We start from the raw sequence: 15,322 nt of genomic DNA on the forward strand, positions 1-15,322 counted from the left end.
TATTTATTCTTATGTTTTTATTAGTATGAACAATATTACATATAATTATATAATTAATCATAGATAATGTCAGGAAAGATAATAGCCAATGTTTATTGAACATCTGTTACATGCAGGTACTGTGTAAGTCCTTGTACAAGCGTTGCCCCAATTTAATCCTCTCAAATCTCTATGAGGCTATGAGTAATCTTACCCCCATTTTCACAAATGGGGAAATCAAGGCTTGGCAGATAGATAAGAAATCCATCTGTTGATGTTGTCATACAATGGAGGCACAGGCAGAATGCTACAGGGCAAGCACAGGCGGGGGCCATGGAATGCACAGCCCCTCTCCAACTTCTCCCCACCTACAGCTCAGATGCCCATCCTCCGGTGCCCAATTTTATCTCTACAGTGAGCAAAATTCTAAAGATCTTCCCCCAAGACTCCCATCCTCTGATTATTTAATCGAATGCTAATCTAGGTACTGCTGTGAAGAGGTTTTGCCAAAGTAATTAGAGTCCCAAGTCACCTTAACACATGGAGATTATCCAGTTTGGCCTGACCCCATCAGATGAGCTCTTTAAAAGCAGAGAGTTTTCTCCCGCTGGTGGCAGAAGGGGAGTCAGAAAGATTTAAAGTACCAGGGGAACTTGACGTGCCATCGCTGGCTCTGAAGATGAAAGAGACCACGTGATGAGGACCCCAGAGGGGCTTCTAGAAGCTGAGAGTGGTCCTACTGATAGCCAGGAAGGAAGCTACACTTCAGTCCTACAGCAGAGAGGAACTGGATTCTGCCCATAACCTGAATGCATTTGGAAGCAGATTCCCTCCCAAAACCTCAGGATAGAGCCCCATCCACCTGGCTGACACCTTGACTCTGGCCTTGTGAGATCCTAAGCAGGGAACTCCATTAAGCCCACCTGGACTTCTGACCAATGGGAACAGTTAGGTACTAAGTAGTTGTCATTTTAAGCCGCTAAATTTGCGGAAGTTTGTTACAGCAATAGAAGACATACTGTAATACAAGTCTCCATCCATGAAAACATCACAGTATATCACACTGTTGGGTTTTCACTCCACAAATTTTTTGGCTGTGAAATCAAAGGAAATTGTTTTACGTTTCTCTCAAACAAGTAAACATAAAAGTGATCAAAGTATGTTTCCTGAAGAAAGACTGCAGGGGGCATAGGTTTTTCTCCTTTTGATATTACACTTCCCTGACTCAGAGTTCAACTTCGTCCCTTAGTAATTGTCTGGCCTTGAGTTTTTCAATCAGTCTCTCCAGGCCTCACTGTTTCATCCATAAAATTGGGATAATCATAGGCTTATTGTATCATTGAGGATTAAATGATACAATACTCATAAAGCATTTGATTCACTTCTGAGCACACAGTGATCACTTGATAAGTGTTATCTGTACACGGGATCTCTCCCTGGGTGGGTTAATGAATGAATAAATCCAGCAAGAAGGAGATAAGACCGTTAACATCATCACCATTAACACAGCTCTCAGGTTTTGCAACCCAGGCCGTGTTTTGTACTAGGTCAGATCAACACGTATTCCCAGATCTGTGAACCTGATGGATGATTCTCACAACAGGTCCTAAGAATGCAGAGGCATATCCTAAAGGAAATGGATGGGCAACCTAACTGGAGACTCTAATTGGAAAGTGGGAGAACCACATGGCTCAGCTGGGATGACTCCGCAGGTGTTGGAACCACCAACAATTCGGTCATCCAAACTGCTAACTCAGGGAGTGGGCTGCTCACAGAGGGCCCACTGAATAACAGGACTGTCCATTCATTCAAACCTGAGCCAGCAGCCCCAGGTTGACAAAGCCAGACTCAACTCTAGCCTCATTCACGGCATCTGTTCATTTCAAGCCTTGCCAAGGAACCAAAGGTAGAAATCTACAAACATGTCTTCTGTTTTAACCGAGTGTGTAATACTCTATCTTTTTAATTTTTCTAAAGGACAAGTAATCTGGACCAATATTTGTATGGCCTGTTTTTGTTGTTGCTTTTAAATCTAATGTGCTTTGTCAAAAAAAACATGTATCTTAAAAGAAAACAGTTTGTCACTGGAAAAAAAAAACAAACCAGAAATATTTAACGTCAAACCCCAGCCCTGCACACAATGGCAACTGGATTTTATTAGAGCTGGGTACAAGCTGACATCCTAAAATATGCTGTATAGGGCAAGAGGGAAGGTTTCATCCACACCCAGACAATGACTAGAGTCTCTCTTGCAATTTTCCCCAACCATCTATTATTTGCAAAGCCCTCATGGAAGTGCCTTTTTCTACCTTTCTTCCCCTATATCCCTATTCTCTAATTTTAGCAAGTTAGAAAAGACCGTGGCCCGCTGTGGAGGGGGAAGCTGGAATACTTGTAAATAACTGGCGGATGCAAAGATCCAATTCAGCTGAAGGGAAAAAGAAGAATGCAGGGTGCCGCGTGGTCCCTGCATGGGTGTGCATTCAAGGTCTGGCGCACAGAGGAGGGGACAACAGCAGAGAGGGCTGACCGGAACAATGGGCCGTCACAAATGCCATGTTATGTAACTGGGTTCTTTGAATTCACAATTGTGAAGGCCACAATTGTAGGAGAAGGCGTGTCCCCCGGCTCCGTGGTGGGAGGGAAGCAGGCTCCTGTGCTCCCACCCAGGTGCCCTGGGAGCCGGCCCTGACCCTCCTGATGAGGCCAACAGCCGCCACTCAGGAGAGAAGGGCTGGGTTACTCCTGGCATGGCAAAGGTGCCCGGTCACTTTGTGGAGCTGCACTTTTGGATGGTGGTAACAAAAAAAGGCAATGAGCGCATTAGATACCTTTCCCCAGACAGCCACGGGCCCTTTTGAATGACCCGGATCTTTCTGTTCACTGCATACTCCCTGAGCTCAAACGTGTTCTCTGGTGCTCTCTGGAGAGTGCCTTCAGGCTGTAATTCACACGTTCCACAGCCGGGTCAAAGGACATGGACATGGACATGAATTTGCAGAAATTCATAGCCTCGCAGGGAGTCAAGGACAGTTGCTTGGGAGAGCTGGGCTTTGCAGACAGCCTGGCCGTGGCCGTGGTAGAGACACCCAGGATCGCTCTGAAGGCTACTTTCCATTGCGGTGGCTCCCGCCTAGCACCTGATGAACCGGGCAGGAGCAGTGCAAAGACAGGCTTTCCCGGCCCGCCTCCCAGTTTTCACGTGAGCGCCCTGTCTGTAAGCCCTGAGCTGCGGCGACAGCGACGCCCAAGAGTGCCAGGGTTGCCTTCCCCACCCCCTCAGCCCCGACCGTCCAGCTCCTCAACCCAGCTGGGATCTCCCTGCTTCTGTAATGCCCTCTTCAGGGTCCCTCCCCTAACCAGTCCCTCTTTGGTTACCATGCCCTCTTTCCGGGGATGTTTAGTTCCTGCAATCACTTCCCCCGCCCCACTCTCCTGGTCTCCTTGCAGACCTGCTCCCTCACTAGAGTGTGCCCTGCCTGAGGGCCAAGGCCAGATCTTTCCACTTCTTTATCTTTCATGTTCAGTTCTAAGGCGGCTTTATAATGTCCGAGTAATAAGTCTTTTTCCTGGATTCTGGGTGGTTGTAAAGAAGCTTTAGAATCAGTGAGCTCACCTGGCAGCAGATACAGGCTAAGTCCTCTCTTGCTTGCACTTGTGGTTGTGTAGCTGTTGTGTATTTAAGCTGGACGTGCAGTCAGAGGCTTGGCTCTCACTCTTCAGCGATTCCACCTGTCTGGGCAGTTTGTAAGTCTGTTGGAGGTGATTTGCGGTTCTTATTGGAGAGCTTTCCAGGCAGGAAGGGCCATGGGAACCAGTGCCTCAGGGATTTGCTCACTCACTGGTGTCCTCAGATAGAAACAGAGGGATGGTGTTGATGGTGATGACGATAACTTGACTGGATGTTTCTGCAGTGCTTAAAACTTTTCATTTCTTTCCTTGCTCACACTACAGAAGATAAGCAGAGGGTAGGTAGGATGATTCTTCTTCTTTTTTCTTTCCTTTAAAAAAACACTTTATTGGGGTATGATTAACGTGTAAAAAAACTGTATATATTTAATGTATACAACTCAATGAGTTGGGGGAAGAGTGTACGCCTGTGAACCCATGACCACCATCATCAAGGCCATAGACATACCGATCACCTCCCAAAGTTTCCTCCCACTTCCTTTATTAGTGTTACTGTTAAGTTATTATTATTATTATTATTGTATGAACACTTAAGCTCTACCCTCCTAGAAAATGTTGCATATACAATAGAGTATTGCTGGCTATAGGCAGTATGCTGTATAGCAGATCTCCAGAAATCATTTATGTTGCATAAAACTTACATAATGCCCCTCCCTCAAGCTCCTGGCAACCACCATTCTACTCTCTGCTTCTATGAGTCTGACTATTAAAGTCACGCATCTTAGGGAAGCAACCACTGGTGCCCGAGCAGCCCTATATCAGGTGTCCACATACTTCTCATCACTGCTTCCTGGTGTTACAAGTGTGTAAGCACATGCACCCTTATGTTCATATGCACACATGTGTAGATACTTGCAGAGCTGGGTGTGTTACCTATGCTATGTGCATGTGGGTAGGTGCGTGCTAGGGCCTATCTTGTTTTGTCTGTTCACAATAGAATGTCTGTATATGTGTGCACCGTGTTCGTTTGTGTGTCTCTCATCTTGGAAAAAGTGTCAGGGTCCGAATACGGCCATTATTAACATGGTGAGAAGTTCCCCTGGTGGCAGGTGCCCCCACCCCTGGTTCCCTCCCTCCTCGTCCACTTTGAAACAAGAAGACATTAAGTAGAGTCTGCCTTGGGTGGAGTGTGCATCCTCACCTTACCCCAAGCAGTACTGCAGAGAGAGTTGCAGATTTGGGGGAGGTAAACTTCCACCAGTGAAGACTTGCTTTTCAATGGGAAATTTACATTTCAATGCACCCTGTCATTGTTAATCTCAGACACTTGGCACTATCACCTACTTCCAGCCAGGCAACGCCCAGTCTGCAGGAGTCCATTGTAGACTCCAGGGCCCAGAGGCATGTATGGGTGTGGACATATGCAAATTTCACCATCAGTGCCAAGGGCCATTTTGTGTTACCAGGCCATGGGCGGTGTCTGTCCCCTGAGACAGGAACCCTCCTGGTAGGAGCTGGGACTGCTGGGTGGCTTGTTCAGTCCTATTAAAGGTGAGAAGAACGCATCGAAGGCAGCTGACAAGGAGAAGTTACCGTTTGTCTTATAAAGACACACAGTTGACGGTTCAAAGAGAGAAGCAGGCTTCCTCGAAGCTCCCATCACGGCTCCCAGTTCCTGATGCAGGGCACAGAAGCCTGGCTGGGGTTTCTGTCTTTCCTTCATTGCCAGAAAGTAAGCTGCTTACTCCCAGGGTTTATTTCGCTTTGTTTTATTTTATTTCACATTATTTCATTTTGTTCAGGTCTTCAAGTTCATGATTACTAGCCATGCCCTCATGGATCCTAGTAAACAGGTACATGTTAGACCTTTGTTTCTACCCCTTGTAGCTGCTCATCTTGTTTGAGTCTGTATAAAATCTTCCTACTTTTTCAAAAGTCCCTATCTGAATTGAAAGCCCACAGCCTCTCTTACAGCAACAAGCAATCCAAAAGGAGTTTTCTAATGTTTGCTGTGGGTCTGGAGCGTGAAAAGCCTTTTTGTTTTACACAGAAAGACACTGAACTCGGGGTCTGGCAACATGCCTGAGGCCACTCAGTAAGTAGCTTTAGGAGAGCCAAGAGCCTCAGTGTGACAGGCAAAAATATCCAATAAAAGTTTCAACTTGTAAACTTTGGCAGACCACTGGGTGATGTGAAATGAACCATCTATCATGGAGGATCCATTCAGACAAGACTTGAGTCTTTATGAGTCTATCGGATGAATGTCAGGTACGGAAAATAGTAAAGGCATATAACAGTTACTGACTTTTGAAATTCTGAAACGGTGCTTTTTCATTATGGAGGCAAAATGGCCAGAATGTATAAAGGAGGAATTTTCTTAAACATTTATATTTTCATCACACAGATGTAACCCAGATTTCCTTCCAGTCTTTTTTCTCCTTGTGTAAGACTATCAATACTGGAGTTGGAGGAGGGCTGAGGTCTCAGCTGGCTGTGCGGCAGGGGAATACATTTCTGTTTTAAGCCACCCAGTTGGTGGTATTTTGTTACAGCAGCCCCAGGAAACTAATACAGTAAGATTCTTGTTTCTGTCCCTGTGTGAGCACTGGCCACCATTTTTGTTGGTTGGTTTGGTTTGGTTTGGTTTTTGATAGAAAGAGCACAGGTCATAAGACGTAAACGTTTGGGATTCGTGAGCTGAGAGGTTGCCTAGGGGTCAACAAAGTACAAGAACTGCTCCTGGAACAGAGATTAAATGCTATGTGTGAGCTTACCTGTTCCTCTTCCTGGGCTCCTTTAGAGTTAAGTTGATGACAACATCCTGCTGCCAGGCCTTCAGTTTCTCTTTCTGCTGCTGTGACCTTGGAGGCAACTGCTCTACATGCACAGAGACAAGATGGAGGGGAGCCATCCACTCCCCATCAGACTTTGTGTGCCTGAGAAATAAACTTTATTTGTGTTATGCTGGGATATTGGGTTTACTTTGTAATTTAGAAAATCCTATCCCATCCTCTTACCCCACCAGGGGTTGTTCCCAAAAGGTTTAAAGGGGATGTTCAGGGAACTGAGAATACAGCATCGTTGACCCTGGTGGCAGACTTTTAAAAGAAGTCCACACTCTGAGACCTCCTCCCACCCATATCCTTGCAGCTTGGAGAAAATGTCATTAAACAAAGTGCAGTAATTGCGGGGTTGGGCTCAAGAGTAAGAAATCCTGGATTTTGATATATACTAGCTATATGACCCTGGGCAGATTCCCTATATGCTCAGAACATCAGTTTGCTCATGTGTAAAGTGGGATGGTCGCAGCTATCTCTAAGGGCCGTTGAGAGGTTTCAACCGAATGTGATGGCAATTGATAGCATCCATCCACTGATAAATCATTAAGCACAGCACCTGGCACTGTGTCAGTTTGATTACTGTACTTCTCTTACTTTATCAAGAAGGCTGATATCTTTGGTGATCAGGATGAGCTTCTCTCCCTGGTGGTTCAGAATCTTTGTATGTCTGAACACAAATGGGTACGTACAAACCCATGAACTCCCTTCACAGTTCCGTATCTCTCTCTTAAAATGGACGGCATGAACATTGCCTGTGGACTAGGGTTTCCATGTTTTGTCCTCCAGATAGTGAAGGTTGGCTTTGCTACACTTAGGGACTCGGGAACATACTTTAGAGTACATTTTAAGACAACGTCATTGCTTATTATATCCAAAAAAAGAAGATACTATAGCAATGTGTTTAAATAAAACTCAGTTAAAAAGTAGGGGTGGGTGGGGATTTCTTGATGTGGAAGAGAGTGATATTTCAGTTTAAATAATGGACATCAACATTTATGTTTAAAATGCTCTTCTTAAAGCTCTAGTTTTCACCCTTGACTGTGTCCTGTTTCTTGTACCTGGCACAAATAAATCACAGTTTCTGGAGTGAGGCCCTGGGAAGACGTGTTTTTTGATGACCCTGAAGTGATTCCAGTGGGCAACCAAGTTGAGAAACACTCCTTTGGAGAAAACTTGATCAAAGACCCATAATAACAATTCTTAACCATCTTGGGGGTGCAGTTGGCAAAGGCTTCTAGAATTTTCCAAGGCACTTTTTTACAAAACGATGACGAGATAATTAGCATTCTCTCCATTTTTTAGATATGGAAACAGAGTCTCAGAGAGTTGAAAAATCTTGCCCAAGTTCACACAGTTAGGAAGCAGTGGAGCTAAAAATTGAACCTCGGTTTGTCTGCATACAAAGCCTTCTGCAGAGTGGACAGTCCCTTATTCTGCTGATTTCTCTTAGAATGGCTTAAGCATAATTCTGGTCATGAACATCTGAATCGGTTTGCTGCCTCTGGTGGTAAACCAAGTCATGAATTTATAGGAAGCAACATTGTGTTACAAAATTTTCAACCCAGGAGACAATGATATTGGTCATAGGGATGACAGTTAAGTTCTCTCACATTTTGTTCTGAAAATTCTGATGCAGAGGCCAGCCTGTTAACTGCATGGAATCACAGAATAGAGGTGATTACAATCAGAAAGAGTGAGAGAGAAGGTGCATCTTCTTGGGTGGGGTTTTTAAAGGACCAACTTCCTGAGTCACACTCTCTGCACACAAACCAACCTCCCCATCCACCCACATGGACCCTCTCATAATTCTAAATGTGCTTTGATACCCCAGCCTTTGAAAATGCCATCTCCTCATTGGTCCTTTCCCCCAAACGACTCCTACTTTTCTTACAGGAGTTTAAGCTTTGTTTTTATTTTGTCTGTTCTGTTTTGTTTTGTTTGCTTTCATGGCCAACAGTCCACTCTGGAATGGCACTTTCCAAGCTGTAATCCAAAGGTCAATAGACCTGGCATCGGTCCCACAAGAGGGTCTGCCTCTATAGGGCTGGGACTACATCACATCACGTTCATCTCGGTATCCCAGGGTCTGGATTCAAGAACACTGTCTGGCATGTGGCAGGTGCATGACTTAAAGAAATGAACAAATGGTGAATCAGTGGGGAGTTTGGTTCTTCTGAGCTAGGCCTAGAGATTTCACAAACCAAGGAATCCCTGCCAGCCCTCCAGCTATATTAAAAATAAAAACACCAGTGCAATGTGTCGAGCCATTTGCTGTCGCCCCCTGGTTCATTGTATCATGGGAGAGTCACTTGAGCTTGGAGCCCGAGCCCCGGCTGACAGGAGCGTGAGCATGTCATCCTCTGCCCCATTAAGAGAATGAGAATTCCGCCTCCCCCCCTCCCCCCGCCGCCCCAGTAATTACAGGGTAAATGACTTGTTAAATCCAAAGCCCTCACAATACATCTCTCGACACGTAGTTCATATTCCTTGGGCGGTTTATCGCACTTTTGAGTGGTACATATTTTATAGAGAAAGGAGAGCTCTCCAATTAATAGTAATTGTGATCGAAGCGGTAATGCTCGTCTCCAGCCTCATTGCGCAAGAGGAGACTGGAAGGCCCATCTTAATTGCCACAAAGAGCTATGCCTATCCGCGGCAGTATATAAATAATAAATTAGAGGAAGGGAGAGCACTGCAATTCTTATGGTCTTCGAGGAGGTACAGATATTTATGTAGTGCTGATTGCTAAAAATCCTCTCCAAGTAATTATTAGTAAAAGCGGAATGTCTACATTTGTAAGGGAATTTTAATTAAGGGGAAGGTGACTCTCATTATGGGGAAGAAGTAGCATTTGGGGATTAAAATGCAGGTCCAGGACTGGAGCGTCAAGGTCTGATTGGCTCCCCTGCTGTCATTTGGACAGTGGCAGGAAACTCAATTCCTCCAGGTTCAGTTATAAATATAAAGCAGTTATAAGTGCCTGAAGTTCCATTGGATAAACAAGCCCCACAGTTGGAGGCTTCTGATCTGATTCAGCTCAGGATTGCCCAGTAGGGATGGGACATATCTCCACTCTTTTGAGCCTCACTTTCTTCCTCTGTAACATTTGAATATCACCATTTGCATGGTGACTTCAGATGGAGAAATTGAGACCAAGTATGCAGGAGGACATGGGACCATTTCTGGTATATTGCAGACTTTCAATAATATTGTGAGAACAACTTTTGTCTATTGCTTCAATTTCCTTTGATGTAAGTACTTGGGCACTCATGATTCAGGAATAAGGAGGGTATTCATGATTCTTGACCCACAAGCTACTCACCATCTACAACAGAATGAGGTTCTCTCACTTCTTCATCACTCTTCATTTCCACAGTGAGTACAGAGGTTCTTAAACTTTATTTATTCATTTATTTTTGGTAGGGGTTAGGAGTGGAGGACAGACATAGATTCTTTTAAGGAGCTAATATAGGCCACGCAGTCTTTTCCCAAAAATTGCACATATTTTGCAGAATTCCAGATTTCATGAAGCCCTATGTTGACCATCCATGTACCTTCAGTTAATGACCCATGGCCCAGAGGGCTGGGCTACAGAGATTTCCAGAGCTGGGTGCAGGAAATGGAGAAGCAAATGATCCCAGGTGACTTATGAGCCCTAGGAGAGATGAGCAGGATCCCTCTTCCCCTGTAGGAAGATAAGTTAACTTCAGACTCAGTCCAGCCCCTTCTGTACACACCAAAGAGGAGGCTCGTATATTCTGGACATGCATCCATCGACAGATGGTCAGGGATTCTCATTTGGCCTGTGGGAAACACTGTTTAGTCTTGTCTCCCAACCATCCCAAATGTTAGAAATAATAACATTTAAAGGGTCTGGCCCTTGGAAAAGAGGAACAAAATTCAAATAGACAAAGTAATTTGCAAGGAAGTAGACTTGACAGAGGAAATAGAGACGTTTAAATTTATCTATTATCCCTTGACCAATTCAGAGGGACATCATAACATTAATATGAAGACAACTCTTGTTAAAAATCTGAGTTCTCTGAAATTAAATTTTCAGTTAGTTAAGGGAATGACTGGCAATAATTATACAATTAAAGATCACATTGGCACCCTAGAGCAGGGGTTGGCAGATTTTTTCTTAAAGGACAGGAAAGTAAGTATATGCCGTTCTTTGGGCCACAAAGTCTCTGTCACAACTATTCAGTTCTGCCCTTGTATCTTGAAAGCAGCCACAGACAACAGGTGAATGACTGAGCGTGCTGTTTTCCAATAAAATTTCGCTTGTGAACACTGAAATTAGAATTTCACGTAATTTTCGCATGTCACAAATATTCTTCTTTTCATTTTTTCTAGCCACTTAAAAACGATCAAGCCATTATTAGCTCATGAGTTGTACAAAAATGTCTGATGGGCTGGATTGCCTGCAGGCCGTAGTGTGTTGACCTCCAACATAGAAAATGAGGCTGAGTGATTTTTTAAAAATTTATTGGAAATGGACAGCGGTGTGGAAATTCTGAGGGAGGAGAGAAAAGTTGAAGATAGATTTAGCTAAAGTTTCTTTCTCACTGAAATTAAAAATGTGTTTATTTATTTGTTGGCTGCATTGGTTGGGTCTTTGTTGCTGCGCGCGGGCTTTCTCTAGTTGCGGTGAGCGGGGGCTACTCTTCATTGCGGTGCGCGGGCTTCTCATTTTGGTGGCTTCTCTTGTTGCAGAGCACAGGCTCTAGGCACGCAGGCTTCAGTAGTTGTGGCACGCAGGCTCAGTAGTTGTGGCTCACGGGCTCTAGAGCGCAGGCTCAGTAGTTGTAGCACACGGGCTTTGTTGCTCCGCGGCATGTGGGATCTTCCTGGACCAGGGATGGAATCCATGTCCCCTGCATTGGTAGGCAGATTCTTAACCAATGCACAACCAATGCACAGGGAAATCCCTGTACCACTCTATTTTTTAATTCATTCATTCACCCATTCATTCACACTACCCTAAATAACTGGCAAGTGAAGAGAGAAATTAGCATTTGATCAATCAATGTTAGCATGTTAACAAACATGTTATTTTTATGCCTCACCTTCCTGAAAGGTGAGCATTATTTTAGTTTTCAAGATGAGGCACCTGACACAGAATAGGTAAAGTATCTTAAGCGAGAACTACACAAACAGAAAGCAGGGCTACAAGCTGAGTCCAGGTTTGTCGGCTTCCGAAGCCCGTTCTTATTCTGCTTCACCATGTGAGGGTTTTAACGATTCTTGACCTGGTCCGGGGCCCAGTATTCTTTATATTTTGTGTCTCATTTAGTATCCCAATGTAGTTGAGAAAAATCAGCAATTAAGAGGAAATTTCAATCCTGTACAGCTGGTAAGTGGCAGAGCCAGGAGTCAGCATTAAGAACCTAAATTTACCAAGGCACAGACCAACCCACTAACCTTAGTAAGTTAGTAACTTAATGATGCAGATGTTTTTTCATTCTATAGAATTTAACTCGCAAGGCCAGACAGAGATAAGGTATGCCTTATATAAAATGGCAGTTGCCTGCGGGCTTGGATATCTCTTCTTTGCAAGGAACTGTGATAAGAGCATCCCTTGCATCATTTGCACAGTGGATGCCTGGAGGCAAACACTACTTCAGTCCGGGTTTTGCAGAAAGGAAACCAAGGCACAGGGAGGCTGAGTAACTTAAGCTCTGGAATTAGCTTGTAGTTATTCATTTTCTTGTTTATCATTGTCTCTCTCCTTTAGAATGTATGCTTCATAGGGAAAGCGTTTTCCTCTGACTTGCGACTACATTCCCAGAATTTAGAACAGTGCCTATTGCATATATAGATACTTTAAAAATATTTGTGAAATAACAGAATGAGTAAAGAAATGAATAAATAAGTGGATGAGTGAGTGAATTTACCCACTGTGACATAGTGTATAGGTACCAGAGCAGGGGTGGCTAAATAGCCGCATCTCATTAACAACCTTTAGCTCCTGCAAAGAAACTTTAACAGAGTGTGAAGAATTACTGACGGTCAGAAATGAATGAGAAATTAAGAGGAAGATGAGTGTCTCTGGATTTATAGTAAGCTCTATAAAAATAGTGCACGATTTATGAAAACCCAATATCCACCTTCATGGCCATATCTGATCTGCAAAGCCACGTATTGCAATACTATGCCCACCATCAGACAGAGCAGTGGTATTTTCTAAACCACATCATGTTTTCTTAATGTATTTTAAGCAAAGCAACTCACATAGGAAGCACTTCATAAATATTTGCTGTTAGGATTAGTACAGGGTACAAAAGGTGGTTTGTTGGTGTGGCCAAGGGGGAAGATTTAGTAAAAGTGGCTGCAGACGGTTGTGTCTGGGTTGGGCATTTGGAGAGGAAAGAAGCGAGAACAAAGGAAGGCCAGAGGAAGGGAGGGAAAGAGGGAAGGAGCAAGAATTGTTGATTTGGGCTGGTGGGTAGGTATAGCAATAAAAATATGGAAGCAGCCAGAGAATTTTCTAGTTTCTGAGACTTCATCATTCTATTCTTGTCATCAAGGGGGTATACTTATAAAATTTCTATTGAACTTGTATTGGAGCTGGAAGGATCTGGAAAACCTGCAGAGCAGGCTGATGAAATGCTCTTGGGAGATGGCCTGGCAGTCACATATGAAAGGACACTGATTTGGTCCCATCAGAGATCAGAGCCCCTGGCAGTCACCAAAGCCACTGTTGTTCAGCAGACCCTTCCTGTGTCCCCCTGTGGTCCTGCCGGTTGGGTTCCTGCAGTCTGTCCATCCAGCCGCAGGGTGGCAGCTAGGCTGTCATGTGGGGAGGAGGCCTGGCAGGCTTGGGCGGCTTTGGCTAGTGTCTCCTCCAGGGGGGTTTCACCGACTCGACCTGACCTCTCAGATAATGGGTGTGCACACACACACACACAAACACACACACAGAGTTCCTCTCACACACTCTCACATGCTCCCACCTACTCACACATGTATATCCACTCACATACACAGTAGTCCCTCGAATACTCTTACACACATTCGCACACACACAAACTCAAGTACACATAACAACACAGGCATATGCCACACACACTCACGAGACTCATAGAGACACGCACATACTCATCATACACACCTTCACATGTACACTCTCGTTTCCCCACACACCCTAATGCATATACACATATTCACACATGTACACTCTCACATGTGCACACCGTCACATACATATACACACACACACACGACACTCACGATGACACATCCATATACGCGTGCACATACACTGTCATGCACACACACACATACACACGTGCTCACACACTCATACGTAGGAATACTCACATCCGCACACGCTCCCACGCACAGAGACACAGACACACACATGATCACACGTACACTCACACGTGTACACTCTTGCCCAGATGCACTCATGCACATTTGGACACGTATTCTTCTGAACATGGTGTTTATTCTCAGACCTCAGAATTCACTGTACGGTCCCAGAGAGAACTCATAAGCCATGCTCCTTGAGCGAGAGTCACGATTCTCTCACAGGAAGGTTCCTGCTCACGTGAGTTCATCGGATTCCATCAGGCTACCTGTGAGGTTCAGGTCGTCTCCCCGCTGCTACAAAATTCTTGAAGAACCAGGTCAAATTCATGGAAAAGCTGGACAGAGTCAGGGGGGAGGGGCCCCCTATCTGCTCAATAATGTTGCCATTTGTGTAGCTGCTATTATTCGCCCGCCTTTGTATTATTCAGAAATCCATACATTGTGTTTGCCTTTTGTGTCCTGTGTCCAACAAGCCTCCTTTTGTCCCGTCACACAGCCCAATCAACTCTGTGTGGCAAATAAGTTTCAGGGACTTCTGGACATGATGACTAATTGTAACGTAGTCTATATCCTTGAGACTATAAGCTGATACGAGAAGACAATGGCAAAGAGGGAGCCCATTGAGATGAGAGAGTCCCCTGGTCCCCCGCCCAGGGGCCGAGATGGGCAACAAGGCAACTATTGATGACGGCCACCCCAGCTCAGACCCCGGCCGAGGGGGCGTGGGTGGCATGACCACATCACTGGGCTCGAATGCCGCTTTTGTTTGCCCGGCAGTGAAAACTGGCACGTTAGAATTAGTTCTGTTTAGACTGCTCAGAAACTCGGAGAAGAAAATTTTTAAAAAAGAGGGAGAGAGGCCTTCCCAGCCCCCTCCCCGGCCCTGTGCGTGAACCCAGGCCTGCTCTGCCACGAATCCTTGGACATAGTACCACGAAGTTCAGCTCAACTATGATGGATGTTAGAAAGATACGGAGGAAAAAACTGATGGACACCTGTCTCACTTCCGCACACTAAAAACTACCCCTTCCACCTGGCTCCTCTCCACCCTGTCACCAGGGTACCTGTCCTCTTATGATGACAGTGGTCATTGGCTCTGCCCAAATCTCTAACACTGAATTCCTGGAGGAGAGCTGATCATTCTTCCAGAGGCAAATAGTACTTGTTTATTCATTCGACAGATGTTTCCCGCGTGCCTTCTGAAAGCCAGGTACCAGAGAGAGAGCTGTGGGAGAAGTTGGGGAAATCTCTAACCTTTCTCTCTCTCTTTTTTTAATAATAGCCTTGATTTGATTTACTATTTTCAGATTTAAAAATGATTTCTATTTTGAAAAAAAGTCGAGTAGCCATTGAGATGGCTTTTTCTTTCTGTCACAGAACGTCACTGAACAACTAACTTAGGCATACAGTGTTCAGTTAGGTGCTGTTGGGAACAACCTGAAATTCCAATGCAAATCCAAATGCTGGATTTTATTCATTTTGAGGCTGCTTCTGAGGAAAGTGGGCCCCTAACAAAAAGATCATTATGATACCATATATAATGTGCTACTTTATTTTTC

Source organism: Eubalaena glacialis, chromosome 18 (assembly GCF_028564815.1).
Source record: "Eubalaena glacialis isolate mEubGla1 chromosome 18, mEubGla1.1.hap2.+ XY, whole genome shotgun sequence".
Taxonomy (NCBI): Eukaryota; Metazoa; Chordata; class Mammalia; order Artiodactyla; family Balaenidae; genus Eubalaena; species Eubalaena glacialis.